Source organism: Melitaea cinxia, chromosome 2 (genome assembly GCF_905220565.1).
Source record: "Melitaea cinxia chromosome 2, ilMelCinx1.1, whole genome shotgun sequence".
Taxonomy (NCBI): domain Eukaryota; kingdom Metazoa; phylum Arthropoda; class Insecta; order Lepidoptera; family Nymphalidae; genus Melitaea; species Melitaea cinxia.
The window spans coordinates 19293778-19311546 of NC_059395.1; positions in this window are offsets into that span (position 1 = coordinate 19293778).

Genomic DNA, 17769 nt, shown 5'->3' on the forward strand with positions numbered 1-17769 from the left:
TTTTCCCTCAAATCAACGCGGGTAGTACCGCGGGGCCCAGCTGGTAATTATGTAATAAGCAATACAGTACCTACTATTGTAAATAGTTGAAATATAACATTTAATATTTCTGGTATGAATTGGATATACGAGAAATAGAACTGGGGATAAGTTTCCAGTCACTTATTTTAATTAAGTTAAACAATTTAGCAGTGCATGTAGTCGTCTTCAATACCAATGGTTTGACAGTTCGATTCTCGCTTGGGATAGATAGAAATTGGATAGAAATATTTGTATTTTTATGTCTGTCCTTGTCAAGCACGTTAAGCCGTCGGGTTCCCGGTTGTTATCATATAGCGATCCTAATAGCGACCTAATAGCGATCGTTACTCATAGCAGGGAATATATTTGCCAACCCGCAGTGGCGCAGCGTGGTGGATCAAACTCCGATCCTTTTACGTGGAGAAAGAGGCCTCTGCTCAATGGTATGGTATGTTACAGGCTGAATCGAAATAATTTATTTGAAAATTAATTACAAGTCGCTATCTATCTCGATTCTGATTCTAAATCGATCGATCTGTTCTTGATTCATCTCCATATCGATGGAAAACATCGTGAAGTAACGTTAGTACACGAATGTCTCTGAAATATTCAACATCTATTCCCAATCTGCAATACACTCGAATAGTGCATGAAGCTTTAAAATCGTTCCTCAGGCCAATTGGAGGCATTCGTCTTTTTTATTACGTTCGAAAGAGAGGATTCTTTTTTTGAACAGTTTTCTTATATATTTTTTTAAAATTATGTAAAAGAGTTTTTAATATATATTTTAAAGTGATTTTGTTGTCATCATTTTGTTTTTAAACTAAATTGACTTAGCATAAAATATATTGATTTTTGAAATAAGAGTAAATAACTTCTTTATTGTTTTTCCAAATTAAAAAAAAATAGTTTTAGTAAAAGCAGAAAATCGAAACACAAATTTTATGAAAACAAAGTTTTTTATACGTGTTACATTTTAAAACATTTTTTTTTTGTAAAGATTAAGTGGATAATGCGCTATATAAATACGAAATAAAATCCAGAGACTAAAACTATAAATCATAATAGTTTAATCGGACAGAAGTTGTCCTATGCCAGCGATCGCAAAGTTATGACCCAAAGAACGTTAAGTAAAAAGATTGCCAGCCGTAAAAATTTATTTAAATAATTGATTTCATCCACAGATAGCTCATAACTTATTGAACGAGAGATTTTTAAAAAAGGAAATTCTTAATTCTTGTAAATGGAATAATTAAATATGTCATACTTACATAAAATAATTAGAATCAACGCTTATTTTTTTTTTTATTTAGAATCAGATACTAAGAAATGGTTTGAGTTTAAGTAAGTTTAACGGATTAATTTTTCTAAATTGACATTTTTGACTGAAACTTTTTTTTTAATATTCTCATATTACGCTACGCTATAGAAATGTTGTATTTTGTCACCATTTTATTTAAAATTTTACTAGTAATATTTTTTTTAATTGTAAGAAGCATGCACAATTTTAAATTTTTTCGTAGCTTGTTTTAATATGTAGACGTATATATATAATTAAAAAAGTGTAGTTATTATGTTATACGCATATTTGTATGTATCATAATTTCATAAATAATTAAATATTTTTGCAGCGAAAATTACGTATTTAAAATTAATAAATTTGTGTGTTATATTACGACATACAAAACAGCTATTGTATGACCACAATCTTGGATCATAAAGATAAGGAAACACAGCACACAGTCCTTGTTGCTTTGTAATACTCCAAATTTATTGAAGTTTATCCTTGGTTAAAGAGCACTTACACTTTCAATGATATTTTAAGATGATACATGTAATACTAGCTGTGCCGTGCGGTTTCACGCACGTTAATATGATGAAAAAAAAAATAGTCTATATAGTCTTCCAAAAGAATTTTTCAATTCGAACCAGTGGTTCCTGAGATTAGCGCATTATACATACAAACAACATTTCAGCTTTATCAAATTAGTATAGATAAAATATCAGTAAATAATATCTTGATTCAATAATGTTTATTGCTTAATATAACGTACTATTATTTTGTCAATGCATTATTTAGAAAGCTTTTTTCAATTTCTGTATATTAAAATGAATCGCAAAAATGCATTGCGCGATTGCACTAAATTTGTTTTGTTTTTTTTGTATTTGTAACTGTCGGGATAAATTTTTATAGGTATAAAAAAGCTTTTTTCAACCCAAAAAAAAACAAGAATTTCGGCGAGTCATTTAATTTATAATAATTAAAAATGATCCTTGTCTTTGCATTTCAATAATTTATTTTTACTTCTAATATTATCATAAAGACCCATACAATTTAGTTTTTATTATTATCTGTATAGATTTTATTGACATAATGTTTCCTGTGATACTGGATTACAGTGTGTATGTAATACATAGCTACATTCCACATACATTTTTTTTCTAATTTATTTTGAGTATCAAAACTAAAGTGAATAAAAGTTTTTTTCCTACAATGGTCACTGTAAAGAAAATCTTTTTGAGAGTATTCCAAATAAAATATCAGAGAAAATGAAACGCTCGAAATTTTTGGTATATTTTATTGAAATTGCAACCGTTATACTAAATATAGGAAACAAGAAAAATATAAACATGTATATAGTAGTTAAGCTTCACAGTTTTATCTGTACCTATTGAGTGTCATGATGTAGTGTTATGTATTAATAGTCTTTTTTTGATCAGTAGACTAACAAAAGCATTTTTAAATTACTAATTCCAAAATAAAAGATTTGAAAAAGAGGTTGATTATTGACGAGGCACATGCATTGAATTTTACTTGTACAAGAAATTAAAAAAATCTTCCCTAAATAAATATAAAAGGATGTAGGCATTTGGAGATGCAATTTAGTTTCATTTTAGTACAAAGGTACTATTTTCCTGCGAGTTCTTTCGTTTGGAAATCTATATCAAGAGAATTGACATTTTTTTAGGACAAAATTAACCTTGTACTTTTTTCCACATAATAAATTCTATGCCATATTTTATCCAAATCCATTCAGAGAGATTTAACTGAGGAATGCACAGAAGGAAATATCCTGCTCGAAATCTGGAGCAGCCCAAGAGTGTTGTATTCCTGTGGTTAGTAAGGTGACCAGAGTTCCTGGGGGGATTGGGGAGTAAGATCGCCAGCGCGCTTGCGATGATTCTATGCATACATCTATGAGCTACGGTAATCGCTTACCATCAGATGAGTCGTACGCTTGTTTGATCTAGTCTAATATATAAAATTCTCGTGTCACGGTGTTTGTAATAAAACTCCTTCGAAACGGCTCGACTGATTCTCACGAAATTTTGTGTGCATATTGGGTAGGTCTGAGAATCAAACAACATCTATTTTTCATCCCTCTAAATGTTAAGGGTAGTCCACCAGAAAAATTTTTTTTTCATTTTTAGATAAATTATTTATTTTTTATTTTATTATGTTTTGGCGTTGAAAAACACATACAACGCTAAATTTTCACCCTTTTACCACCAACCCCTATTTTTAAATAGCGTTTAGCGGCAAGACAACGTTTACCGAGTCAGCTAGTTGTATATAAAAAGCCTTTATTTCGTGATTGAATACCAACATCTGTGCCATAAAAATTTTCGTTCTCAAAACGATAATAAGAGACTTTAAATCTTTATACAAACAGTGATATATGTATACATAATATATGTCTTTATCCAAAATGCGGGTAGAAAGACGTGAAAATAAAACTCGTGTCGGTCCAATGTTAAAAATACCTTAGGCATTTTATTAAGTGCTTTCCCCTCTAGAGACGGAGCGATGCACTATTTCTAGATAAAATGCAGACGATAGAATTCACTAAAATTCATATATTTTTATCATGAATAGCTTTTTTTATTCATTTCTACTATAGAAAAAAAACTCGGTTTCTGTCTTTTTTATTGTTGAACGTGACTAACGTATTTCTGAATGTGTATTAATTTTCAAACATATTACTAGTGTTAATACAGCACAGTTGATATGTAGACATAAAAATAGTTTGATATTATATTATGGTTAATTAATCCTCGTTTTAGAATGACGCAAACATTTAAAAAACTACTCCAATTCTGTTTAGTTAATTTGGTTTTATCACAAAATTATTTGGATTAATTATCAAGTCTAGATATTAAATTAAATTATTCCTTGGCACCACTAAAATCATTTTTTTTTTAAATGACAAAATAAGTATATATACATAAAATAAAAAAAAATCTTCATCATGTATAATACCACCCACGAAATGTACAAAAAAATTTAAACTGCTAGTAACAAATAACACAGTTATGTAATACACAAACTTTTACTAATGCTTAAACTAGCATATTCAAACTGTAAAATTGTGTGTATAATTTAAATATATAAAAAAGGAAAACATTTTTTAAGGAATATAATTATTTTTAAAGTAACAAATGTGTCCCAAAATGACGATTCTAAAAAATCTTTTGTTGATCATTCTTTATACATTTACAGTAACTAAATATTGTTCCAGGAACAGAGCGCTGTCAAAAATGACAGTTCGTTTTGCTCGCTGTCACTCTGAAAATAAGCACATTTCGTTTAAAAATAAAATATCCGCAAACTTTTCATATCTACGTTTAATTAAAAAGGAGGTTTCAATACATTATATTTTATTTAGGACTATATTTTTCTCTGTTTCTTGTAAATAAAAGTATTTGCTGACAGCTACCTCAAGAAAAAAATGCAGCGTGATAAAGAAAATAATAAAATTGTCCTACAATTACTTAAAATCTCATTCAGAAAACTTTAATGGCGATTCCGTCAAATCGTAAATGTATTACTGAGCTAATTACTACGCATGAGTCAGAAAAACCAAGGATGCACATAATGTGCACACGTTTTCCAGAAATGTCTAAGAATACTGGTGACACACATTATGTCATATTGACAGCTGCAAACCCATCATATCCAGGTACATTTATAATCGGCTATGTGTATGGGATAAGTACTGGTTGTTAGCGATTTAAAAAAAAAACTAGTTAACATAAACTTAATGATTTTATTTATGTTTTGTTTGTAATGTTCACTTTCATTTTGATAATATTTGAATACCATAAATTATTATCATAAATATAATCCGGTAAAAATTGTTACTTAAACATTTTTAGTTCATCATTACAGCCTATACAGTCCACTGCTGGACATAGGCCTCCACAAGTTTACGCCAAAAATAACGTGAACTCGTGTGTTTTGCCCATAGTCACCACGCTGGGCAGGCGGGTTGGTGACCGCAGTACTGGCTTTGTCGCACCGAAGACGCTGCTGCCCGTCTTCGGCCTGTGTATTTCAAAGCCAGCAGTTGGATGGTTATCCCGCCATCGGTCGGCTTCATAAGTTCCAAAGTGGTTGTGGAACCTTGTTATCCCTTAGTCGCTCGCCTCTTACGACACCCACGGGAAGAGAGGGGGTGGCTAAATTCTTTAGTGCCGTAGCCACACAGCACAAACATTTTTAGTTAGTTAAACAAATTTATATAGTCATACACATGTCAAACATTAACCTTCTTACGTTATGCTTTCTACATTATAAGTAAAAAGTATAACAAAGTCACTATCAATCAGACGATATTAGTTTCGACCCATGAGTCATTCTGTGACCATGATGACAACGTCACCGAAATAATAGGAATTTCAAAATAATTATTGTAGTAAATTTCTTTTAAATGAAAGCTTTATTAATAATCGATTGATTTATTCAGCCTTTAACATCCCACTGCTGGGCATAGGTCTCAGTCTCCATATAAAAGAAGAGTCGGGGCTTAATTCACCACAATGCTCCACTGGGGTTGAATATATTTCCTACTACGATAACAAACGGGCCCAACTAAACGTGCACGTTTAGTTGGGCCCGGAGGTCCTCAGAGAACGGTTACGTTTATAAGTCTGCACTACAACCTCAACACGCTCGTCACCTGTACCAAAGTATGAAAAGTATCACACGTGTGAAAACTAATTCAAATACACAGACAGTAGAAACATTAACACAGTTTTCGTTCCTCTATTACGCACTTCACGATTTAAATATTATCTAAAACTATCAGACACACGCGTCTGTTTGCTATGTTTAATACAATGTATAAATATTATGAATTCGAAAATTGTTGTAATTTGAAGAAATTGATGATTGATTAATTTTATTATTTTATAACTACAAAACTGTTTGCAGTTGTTATTTGAAGAAAATATAAAAACATGTAAACAATACACGGATATACATTATATATTTATTTATATGGTTATTGTAATTTCTTTTAGTTATGTCTTTTATTTGAACTTTTAAGGTTGATTGATTTAGATGCGAATAATAAATACTTAAGTGTGGTAGTGAATATTCTAGCCTTTTAAACAATTGACATTCTACAGTGCTCCGCCAGCATCATCTAAACATGGGCCTAGTGACGAATTATGCGCCCTACACCGACACTACCCTACACCCCGCTCGACCGATTATAGTCAGATACACTTTTCCTTTCAGAAGTCGATTACCATCAATTTTAAAGCAAGAATCTCTTCATCAATATAACTATTTTGAGTATCGAAACATGCGAAAAAAATATTGGAATGACTTGCATAACTCCACGGAATACAGCTAGTAACAGATACATATAAACATTAGAGTTAATTTAACAAATATCATTCATAACATGCATATTTTATGATTATCATAAATCCGTTCTGGAGTTTTGATGCCGACTTTGTTATGGTTATAAATGTAATTTTAAATGACTTTATTTGTTTTGTGATTACAACTTTATAAGATTAAAATTTTATTTGTTTGAACAATCTGATATGAAGCCAGATTCGGAAGAATCGGATACTGTTAAACAGTTATTGTAATTATAAGGATGCTGTTGTGATTATAATTGTGACAAAATATGCCGAGTATTGCAATTTAGTGCATAAAATGTATTTAAATTATTTAACTCAAACTTTCATCTTATCACCATTAATATTTCAATCTGTTGATACACACTGTCGATATATACAGGGTTATTGTTATAAAAATAAGTTGACTTAATATAAACCATGCGTTCACATACTGACAACGACTGACAGTGTTGGAGACATTTAAGTGGAAAAGTATACTCATCATCATCACATCATCACACCAGCCTTTCACAGTCCACTACTGGACATAGGCCTCCACAAGTTCACACCAAAAATGGCGTGAACTTATGTGTTTTGCTAATAGTCACCACGCTGGGCAGTCGGGTTGGTGACCGCAGGGCTAGCTTTGTCGCACCGAAGACGCTCCTGCCCATCTTCGGCCTGTGTGTTTCAAAGCCAGCGGTTAGATGGTTATCCCGCCATCGGTCGGCTTTTTAAGTTCCAAGGTAGCAGTGGAACTGTGTTATCCCTTAGTCGCCTCTTACGACACCAACGGTTTACTTGCGGTACCCACCAAGTTTACTCGCGTTAAAAAAAATAGGAAAGCATTAAAATAATAATAAATAAATAAATAAATATCTACATAATTATATTTTATATTGGTCAAGGAGTGTGGCTAAGCAAAGTGACAGCGACGAGTTACCATTTTCAAAACCGTTGACGCTGGAACATTATCGCTTTGTTCATCAGATATTTCAAATAGTGTTATAAAAACTAAATAAGTAGTAAGGTATATTTAGTTTTTTATAGTACTTTGACTATTATACTGACAGATAACCCACTAAATGATTATGCTGTGTTATAATTATTTTTAGTAGAATTTATGAAGCCGCCTTTATTTACGACTAGACCGCCCACTCAGTTTCACCCGCAATGACATTAATAGCTTCTATTACGATATTATGAATCATGTCCAAAGCTGTTTCTGGATAATGTACCTCCTTTCTAACAGTGATGTAATTATTGATATCTGTTCAATAGTTCCAGAGAATTAGTGATCACGAAAAATTAAACAAATCCTTTTTTATAATATTAGTAATAAATAAGTATAAATTATATAAACAAAGGTACAGAGATTAATTGGCAGAAAACAAGTTCATGCTTTCCTAAAACTTTTATATAAAAATCAGTTGCTGTACGCTGTGCTAGTCTCGCTAAAACTCGAGAATGACTGGATCTATTTGACTGATTTTGATCTTGAAATATTTCAAGAAGTTCAGGAAAGGCTTAAACGTTGAGAAACATAAATAATAAGTAACGGAAAATACTAAAAACGACAATTTAATTTTCCAGTACTAAATGTTCCTAGCGGTGAAGTATGATGTGGTTTGTCAATAAAATTGTCACTTGGTTGTCAAATATTTATTGATGCGTTCAGAAATTGTTTTGTGTATATTTTTCATAAATATATAATTATAGGTGATTCGAAGTTCACCGGGTTATCTAGTATAATATAATTACTCGATGACGCTATCACACACACATTTAAATAGATAATTATTAACAGTCATTCACATGTTTATTTATGTGTGTGGGTTGATTGTTTTATTACGTAATAACTGTAAAACAATTTAATAATTCGTGTAGTTATATTATTTTATGTTAAGTTATATAAGAAAACTTATAATGTGTAATTTATCCCACTGAATATAATATAAAGAATTAGTGTACTTCATAAAGGTAGATAGCAAAGGTAGAAGAATAGTAGGTGGATTTAATCATCAATTCACAATTTTTAAGGATATACTACGATGCAATTGTAAGTAACATCTTTATTTTACCAAACAGATCCCTAAGAGAGGCTCGAGCTCCGAGATCATAAATACAGCGAATAGCCTTCCATCGAAGGTAATAAACTTGTAATATCTCACAAAATTACCTTAAATTATCTCGTTGAACGTTTTTATAAAATCGTTAATTCTATAATACTAGTAAATAATTAATGTTTATTGTATATATCAAAAAAATACAGACAAAAATTTTAACAGATTATTTCTACTGTCAAGTTTTAAAATTGGAATGAACCCATTTTAATGTGTATATATATGCTTTGCAATACATAATTTTGGCAAAATGTTTTTTTTTAATTCATTTAGTAAATATAATTTTATGGATTTAATGGCTTTTAATTGTGCTAAGCTTTTATATATATTTACATGGCAACTGCAATAACTACATTGTCTTTTTTTTGTCCTTCTGTTGTTTATTTATTCTCCTGAAAGTTATTTTTTTTTTCTTTTGAAATAAATGCTTATTATGACCATAAATCACGAAAAGGTTTAGGACGGATTTTTTATAATACCACTTTACGGATGTAGCTGATATTCAATGCATAGTTTGCTTTCGTTACAGGAAATCAAAGCTTTAAAAGGAAACAGTAAAAGTATATGTGCATATCCATCGTTCAAACAAATTGAAAACAAAACCATTTCTACATATATATTTTCCTAAGGAATTTTATCTAAAGCTACGAGTATGTATCGTATATTAACTACAGCGACGTCATATGTGGTACAGGCTTATTATGATATTTTGAGTACTTTTTTAAAAACAAATCTATATAATAAATTTCATAATGTATTAAAAAATTTATTATAACAGAGCAAAGCCTAAGACGTAAACGAAATTGCTTTTAATTTCAAATTAATCAGAAAATATGTATGAGAGAATGAGAGATGATACATATTCGTAAAAAAAAAAATTAAACGTGTTATAATTGTTTAACAATTTCACAAAAAAAAAAATTAAACCATATATCGCTTGTAAAGTAATAAAAAGTTAAGTAAGTAATTATTAGAATAAAACATTGGAGTAGAAACTGAAATCTAACAAATCAAGTTATTTTTTTTTTTAGAATTGTTTAAGTAATTGTATAACCATAGCCATATATTTCGCATTAAGAATCTTTAAGAAGAAAGTTTTACATAGTATGTTGTACTAGTTTTCGTATAGTGTGTGTAGTGCAATGATGACAAAAGTTCCATTATTGCTGATGGAGGTAGGTTAGATTTCCGCTCGGAACGGATATTTGTACTTACGTCGAGTCTGTCCTTGTAGGTTTCCTAAGCTCGCCTTGGAGCACGTTAAGCCGTCAGTCATGGTCGATATCCTAAGCACCTTATATTAATCGATATTTTCAACCCTCAAAAGGGAGTAGGTTCTCGATTTGACTGTTTTTATTTATGTGTGTTACTTACCTCATAAGTATTTACTGTGTACAGGTTGGTGTACATGTGTTACCTCATAACTATTTACTGGGTGTACAGATTATGATGATTCTTTTTTTAAGCGAATGCTGGCGCTTATCATGTGGTCGCATATTAGTTTGAACATGCGCTGTTAAGTATTTTTGTGGTATCTCTAATAATGCATAATTATTAATTTTCAATTAAATTGAAGTCGGTTAATTTTTTTTTTTTTTTTTTTGTAACAAGCACAATTAAATTATCCTTACAAAATTTATTTGCCAACTAGCAATAAAACGTGGATATTAACTTCTAACTATTCTTATATGCTGAAGAGTCCTTCACCCATTAATCGAGATTTATGGATAGATTCTATCAGTCAAATCTACGTTATTAAAACTTATATTGTAATACTAAAGAAATGTTGCAGCTGGCTGTTATACGGATTATGCAAATAAACATTTTTAAATGCAGTTCATTGCAGTGATAATTACTTTTGACATTGTTCCTCCTTTGTTTCTGGAAATTATGAAACTAAATTTCGTATTACATGAAGTAAAACAGATAAATATAGCAACGGTTCTGGTGTGGTGGCGTAAGAGGATGCCTTAAGTTTTTAAGTTGCCAGCAGTCGTGGGTTTAATTTCCGGTCGGGATAGATATTTGTTTTTGAATAAACATGTGAATGACGTTTTAAAACTGGCTGAATTTTAATTAACTAATCCACTGGTCCTGCTTCTGCTGCAGGGTTTTTGGATAGGGCAGATGAACTGACTCTGGGAGTTATGTATGTATGTGTACGTAAATGTATGATATAAAACTCCTAAAAAACTACTTTCTTAGTCATTTGTGTATTAGTCAACAGTTTTAAAACACAGACATTTAGTTGCCTGTCTTAGGAATAGACGATCATGTGATACATATAGAATTCAAATAGATTTTTGAATTTTCGAATTTTTTGATTTTTGATTTTACTTTTACTTTATTTATTTTTATTTTTACTTATTGATTTTTTAATTTAATTTTGTTTTGTTTTATTTTAAATGTTATTTTGTTGTACTAACCCAATATGGACTTAAAATTTAGTCTGAAATAAAGTATTATTATTATTATTATATATACACAAAACATACTTAACTTCTTTAAAACAGAATTATATACTTTTAATTCAAACTTCATAATAAAAAAAAACCCTGAAACACTTTAAAGACAGAACATGCGATAATTATATACAATGTAAAGTAAATATACAAGCGAAGCTGCATGCAGACTCTTGTTATCACCCAGATGCAGACGTTTATTTTTTGCAGTAAAACAAACAGATTAACATTACAGCAATATAAACGAGAGAGACGCGCGTGTCTTACAAATGCTTACAAATACACGAAATGTTCAGAACACTGAACAGATGCGCTATGTGATAATTATCTCCGCTGATTGTAAATTATTTATAAGTTTTATAATAGTTACACTACATTTTAATATTTCAAATTATTGTGTTTAGTTTAAATTATAATTATATTTGTAAATTAAGAATTTTCTTTTGTAATTCTTTGCAAAAGAATTGATTGATTGTATGTGAGAATTTGTGTGCGTGGAGTTTGTTTGTAAGACAAATCGGACTGTAAGACACGGTGTATGTATTGAGATGGTTTATTTTTTATAATTTCTGTATATTTTAACAGATAGTCTTTTTACGTGGTTAAAAATGTAATCCGATATTAAAAATATTATAGTAGTTGTGGAAGTTCCTATAACGCTGACGAGTGCTGGTTAAATGGGAGATAGGCCGGTCTTCGTCAAGCCTTAAAAAGCTGGTAAAAATCGTCGGTAACAATCGTTATTTCTTTAGTATTATAGTGTTATTATCCGATTACAGATTCAACCAACAAACAATATTGGTTATAAGCTACCAAAGTATATAAAAAAAATTAGATTACGAAGCAAAGCACACAATATTAAAATTTGCAACTTCAAACACAAATATCGTTATACAGACAATAAAGCCTATATTTGAAATGCAACATTCATTAAAGCACAGTAACACGTGTAATATCAGATCATAAAAACAGAGTATAATCAATCTTTCACTTAAAAGTTATTTACATTTCACATCTTGGAAATTTCACACCTTTACGAATAATCTTATCATCAAAAAATGTGGTGTCACTAGACCAAAAATAGACTGAAGCTGATTAGCAGGCAGGTCTCTGAAGACAGTTGGACCATCACGATGGGGTCGCGCCCTATTTGCCTCACATTATAATACGGCAAATCAGGTCAATCGCTTGGTAGGTGTAATATATCTGTTGATAGGTGTATATAACGTAACTGCTTATGCTGCTATTTAAGCATAGAAAGAGTGAGCAAAGTGCATTGTGATAAAATATGTGGTTTTAAGCTATTTCCTAATGAATTATGTGTTATTAATGAGTAGAGTTATATGTATAATTGTATATGTATAGTAGCTAGTATAGCACATTTGAGTTTGATGTTAAGGAGGTCTAATACGATCCAGTAATACCAAGCTATCAAACATTAAATTTGTTATGAATATTTTTCACATTTATCAAAAAAAAGTTGTCTCATCATTTTATACCCACAATATTAATTGAACTAATTCTCGAAAATTCTAGAAGACGGGACAATAACGAATCCTATTATTCTGGGAAGAATTAGAAGAATGGAATACCATAAAAAAAATTGTGTGAACCAGTAAGTGTCGTTTGGTGTTAAGTTGACTCATATGAGGCGCTATAAGCTCGCTAAGAGGGATCGCAACAATCGTCTTCAATTGACATTAGTACTTAAAGCCTCTGTCGTGTACAGTTTGGATAGATGTTTAATATGTAGGCCAAAGAAAGTATTGATTAATTTTAAAAGAAATCAAAGTTAGTTGAGCGTTTCAAAACTTTTCATTTAATTTTTTCATTAATTGAATTTGTTTTAATTTAAAAAAAGATATGAAATCAAATCAGTAATATCATGTCATGTTACATGTAATAAACTTATAATTAATTGTTCTTTTATTTCTATAGGGCCAAAAGTGAATCTGATTAAAACTTTAATTTTAATAAAATAATGTGTTTGCCATATTTATATGAATGCCAAAGCTATATCTGTCTTTTGTCCTTTAATTAAGGGTCCCATAAAGCTGACATAAGTGAAATTTATAAGAGTATATTTGGATCTTTTATTAACAAATTCCAAATATTAATTAACTGTATCATAATTATTTTTATCATTAAGATACTTAGTTGTGTTCCCGTATCCAATGATATTTCCGTCGCCAAGTATTCCTTTTTGTAAATATTTAACGTTTGTTGATGTTTGTGTTCAGTACCTTTTATAAAAAGGCAGCCACAAAAATCAGCCTTTAAATTTGGGGATTATAGTACATTCCCTGTGTTTCAACAGATGCTGAGTGGACTTTTTTTTGTTGGTAAACAGCAGTTTACCAAAAGGTATATTTTGCGCAGCAGCGCAGACACTCATGTAATTTTTACATTATTATAATTGTTTTTGAGTAATTTTTTGTGTACGGAATTTCCAGAAGTTACGATTTTTATATCTATACTATCGTTCTTTAAGTCATATGTCTGTGAACAGAGCGTATCTCATGTATTAAATGTTTTATGTAATATATTAAATGATATATAATGATAATTGAAATACATTTAGTAAATATCCTAAGAATGAAGCTGTACATAGATTACTATCAATCAGCGTTGCAAAAGCTACCGATTTATCGGTAGATCTACCGATTTTGGCCCTTGTCTACCGATATACCAATTTAGCAGTGCTATCTACCAAATTTTTGAATTTTCAACTAATGTAAAATAATTTATAAAAAAAAAGGTAAAATAATATTCTTAATACGGTAACACTAAAAGAAAACGGTAACACAAAATCAATGTACGAGGACTTCCCGAAATTCTCCTACCACGTCGAATATGACCGTTCAAATCCGCGGTGTGTTAAAACAAATTGTACTAACACGTCATTTAACAGAGTTCTGCTCGCATATTTCAAAGGGCATGTTAATATTACATGCTCAGATAATTAAGGAAAACCTGTTATTAGGTTATATAAGATTGTAGAGTTAGTGTGTGAGTGAGAGGAGTGATATGTTTAGTATATAAGGCTGTTGGTTTTGTAAAAAAAATAAATAAATAAAATAAATAAATTACTTCTTTTTGTCTCCATTGTATGGAATACTTCTATAATTAATGTTTCTTAGTGATAAAACGTATTGATTTTGAGTACTTTCTTTTTCTGTAATGTAAAATAATTATAATTATAAATGGGACAAAAATTTGCACGCCGCTTAAGGTAGATTATATGAGACATTGTAACTAATAACACCTTATGTATTAACTATATTCATACAAATAAAGAATTTGATTTAATTTAACGGAACAAATTGAAATAAATGAACGCATTATTGACTTAAAATACCTTTGTTTTACTCCGAGTAAAAATCTACCGATTTCTACCGATTTTTCGGAGCCAAATATACCGATTTTTTATTTTACACTTTTGCAACACTGCTATCAATGTTTGGATACCTTTATGATATTTTAAACGCTTATGTTCTAGGTTAAGGGTTGTTATTTCACCGCAACGATCAGTCGTTCGCACCTTGTCTATTCTACGGAACAACAGAGAAATTATTTAATTATGCGATTTTGACACTATTGAAAGACATTAAATTCAAATATATTATTAAATTTTTATTTCATACCAGAGTAATCTTGACAAAATCAAAATTCATCTTGTGAGGTCGGATCTAAAATAATCATCTTTTAATTGCGCGGAAATATATTTTTTTTTTATTAAAAAATTTATTAACAGTCTTAGTTTCTTATTTTTTAATGTTTATACGAATTTCACTCATTATAATGAACCAAATTTTTCGGATTTTATCGCGGTTTATTAGGTTTTTTTAGTTGCCCGACGTTTCGTCCTCCCGTGACCATGGTTGCTGTAAAGTAGCCGAAGGGTCGTTAATAAAACGTCGTAAAATCCGAAAAAGTTGTTTCATCATAGTCTCAATTTTATTTTTTAGTATTTAAAATCTTTTTTTATTTTTTTTTTCTTGGCATAATCTCGCTTAAATTTCCGAACTACAATCGTAGAGTATTTAAAGTTATTGTAGCTATGTGCTACGTCGTAGCACGTTTCGTAGACTGTGCCTCTACGAACACTACAATTTAGATCGGCTACGCGGATAACCAATCATTATTTATTAGTAAGTAGTGTAGGTTACTCATAGTAGGGAATATATCCACCAACCCGCATTAGAGCAGCGTGTTGGATTAAGCTCTGATCCTTCTCCTAGATGGGGAAAGAGGCCTATGCCCAATTGTGGGATATTACAGGCTGAAGCGTATAGGTATTCAGAATTATATTTAGTTTTCGTACAAATCTATAAACATTTTTATGAAGTGTGGAAATATATTAAGTTTTTTCTTGTTTTGAATAATTAATACGTTGTTATTAAAATAAATAATTATTTATTTTCACTGCCAAATCTCTATTTAAAATAAATATATTATATTAGACCAGTTTTACCATAATAGAATAGTTTATCCATAACTAACATTATATGTGAGATTAACTTTACCCAAGCTGGTGAAATCGCAAAAGAAATCTACGAATATACAAGCATTATAAATTTGAAAAGTTCGTTTATTTGTTTGTATAAACACGCTAGTCTCAGGAACCACTGGTTCGAATTGAACAATTATTTTTGTGTTATATAGTCCATTTAGCGAGGAGGGCTGAAGGCTATTTTATCTTCAAATAAACGCGCGTGAAACTGCAGAGCACAGTAACCTATACAGTAATTACTTAAGGTTAACCTGTACAAAGAAGATATATAAATCATAGCCTATCAACTTGCGTGATAAGTCATAAAGAGGGGATTCCTGAAACGCATGGTGACTCATATTTCTATAATTATAATAGAACGAAAGCCTCTCGTATTTATATAGTCGTAAGATTCAAAATAAAATAAAATATAAATAGAACAATAAAGGGTTTAAGTGATTGTTTACATCAATCAGATATAAGCCAATTGATCATAATCAAAAGCCTGTTACTGAATTATATTTATTATCTAAAAATTATACTTTCTCATGATGACATTGTTGCAGATTTATTCAAATACTAGCCCGTGGTTTCACTTATTTTGAGAAAAAAAAATAGCCTATAGCGTTCCTCGTTGAATGGGCTATTCAACACATAAGAATTTTGCAATTTTTCAACTTTATAACATTAGTATATATAGATATTTTTCCTTATATTTGCTGTTTAAATTAATAAATACATATAGAAATTAATTTTATTTCCCTTTATACTCAAAGCCATACAACCTCGTCTACTAGTCGACCTTAAAACAAAATCAAACAAAATACTAGTTTATACAATTACAAATCTGAAAATCTGCTGACAAAGATAAATTATTTATGTACAAAAGTAATAAAATTCATCAATCTAAAAGACTCATCAACAACAAGTCACAACGAAAAATGGCTTTAATTCTGCGTTTGAACATAACAAATTTGCTTAGCATTCGACGACTACGCGAAAAAGTCTCCGACATTATGGACACTAGGTGAACCTAAAAGCATGGCTACGGAGCTGCCAAATTTACTAACCCAATTTTTAAGTGCTGGAACAAAAAAAATCACTGTGACAAGTACTAAAGTACACAGTTGTGTAAGACCTTAGTATTGTAACAAAAAAAATTACTCACATTTAACTCAATTCATCAACTGTATTTACTCACTTCACTCACTTCAGCCTAATATAGTCCACTGCTGGACATAGGCCTCCACAAGTTCCCGCCAAAAATGGCGTGAACTCGTGTGTTTTGCCCATAGTCACCACGCTCGGCAGGCGGGTTGCTGACCGCAAGGTTGGCTTTGTCGCACCGAAGACGCGACGCCCGTCTTCGGCCTATGTATTTCAAAGCCAGCAGTTGGATGGTTATCCCGCCATTGGTCGGCTTTTTAAGTTCCAATGTGGTAGTGGAACTGTGTGTATCAACTTTATTATAAAAGATAGAAAGTTAGATGCCCAGGTAAAATAAAATTAAAAGTGTATGATAAATTAAACTTTCAGTTTAAAGTATTTGTATACTTCTGTCATATACTCGTAATATTAACTCGTTATCAAATGGACACCTGCACTCCTGGGCGAAGCCGCGGTGGGACAAGGTGGAGCATCTACCCCACTCTAATACGAATTTAATTATTATCGCTTGCGATGCTTCTGGTGTTGCAGGTGTCTATAAGCCACGGTAATCGCTTACCATCAGGTGAGCCGTAAGCTTTTTGTCAACCTAGTATCTAGAAAAATATATTTTAGATGTTATTATGAAAATCTTAAGTTATTATTGCAGTAGAGTAAATATTGAAATTAAATAAAAATAATGTTAATTTCTCTACTACTTATCGAGTTTTTTATTAATTTTTTGCCCGACTTTTACAAAATTCTGGGTACGCCCATTCTTGCTCTGTTTCTCAAATATACCTATAGTACCTTTATATAGACATTCTCCCAATATAATTTTACCAGCGCCCCTATTATCACGTTAGCGTTTTTCGATAAGCCCTCGCGT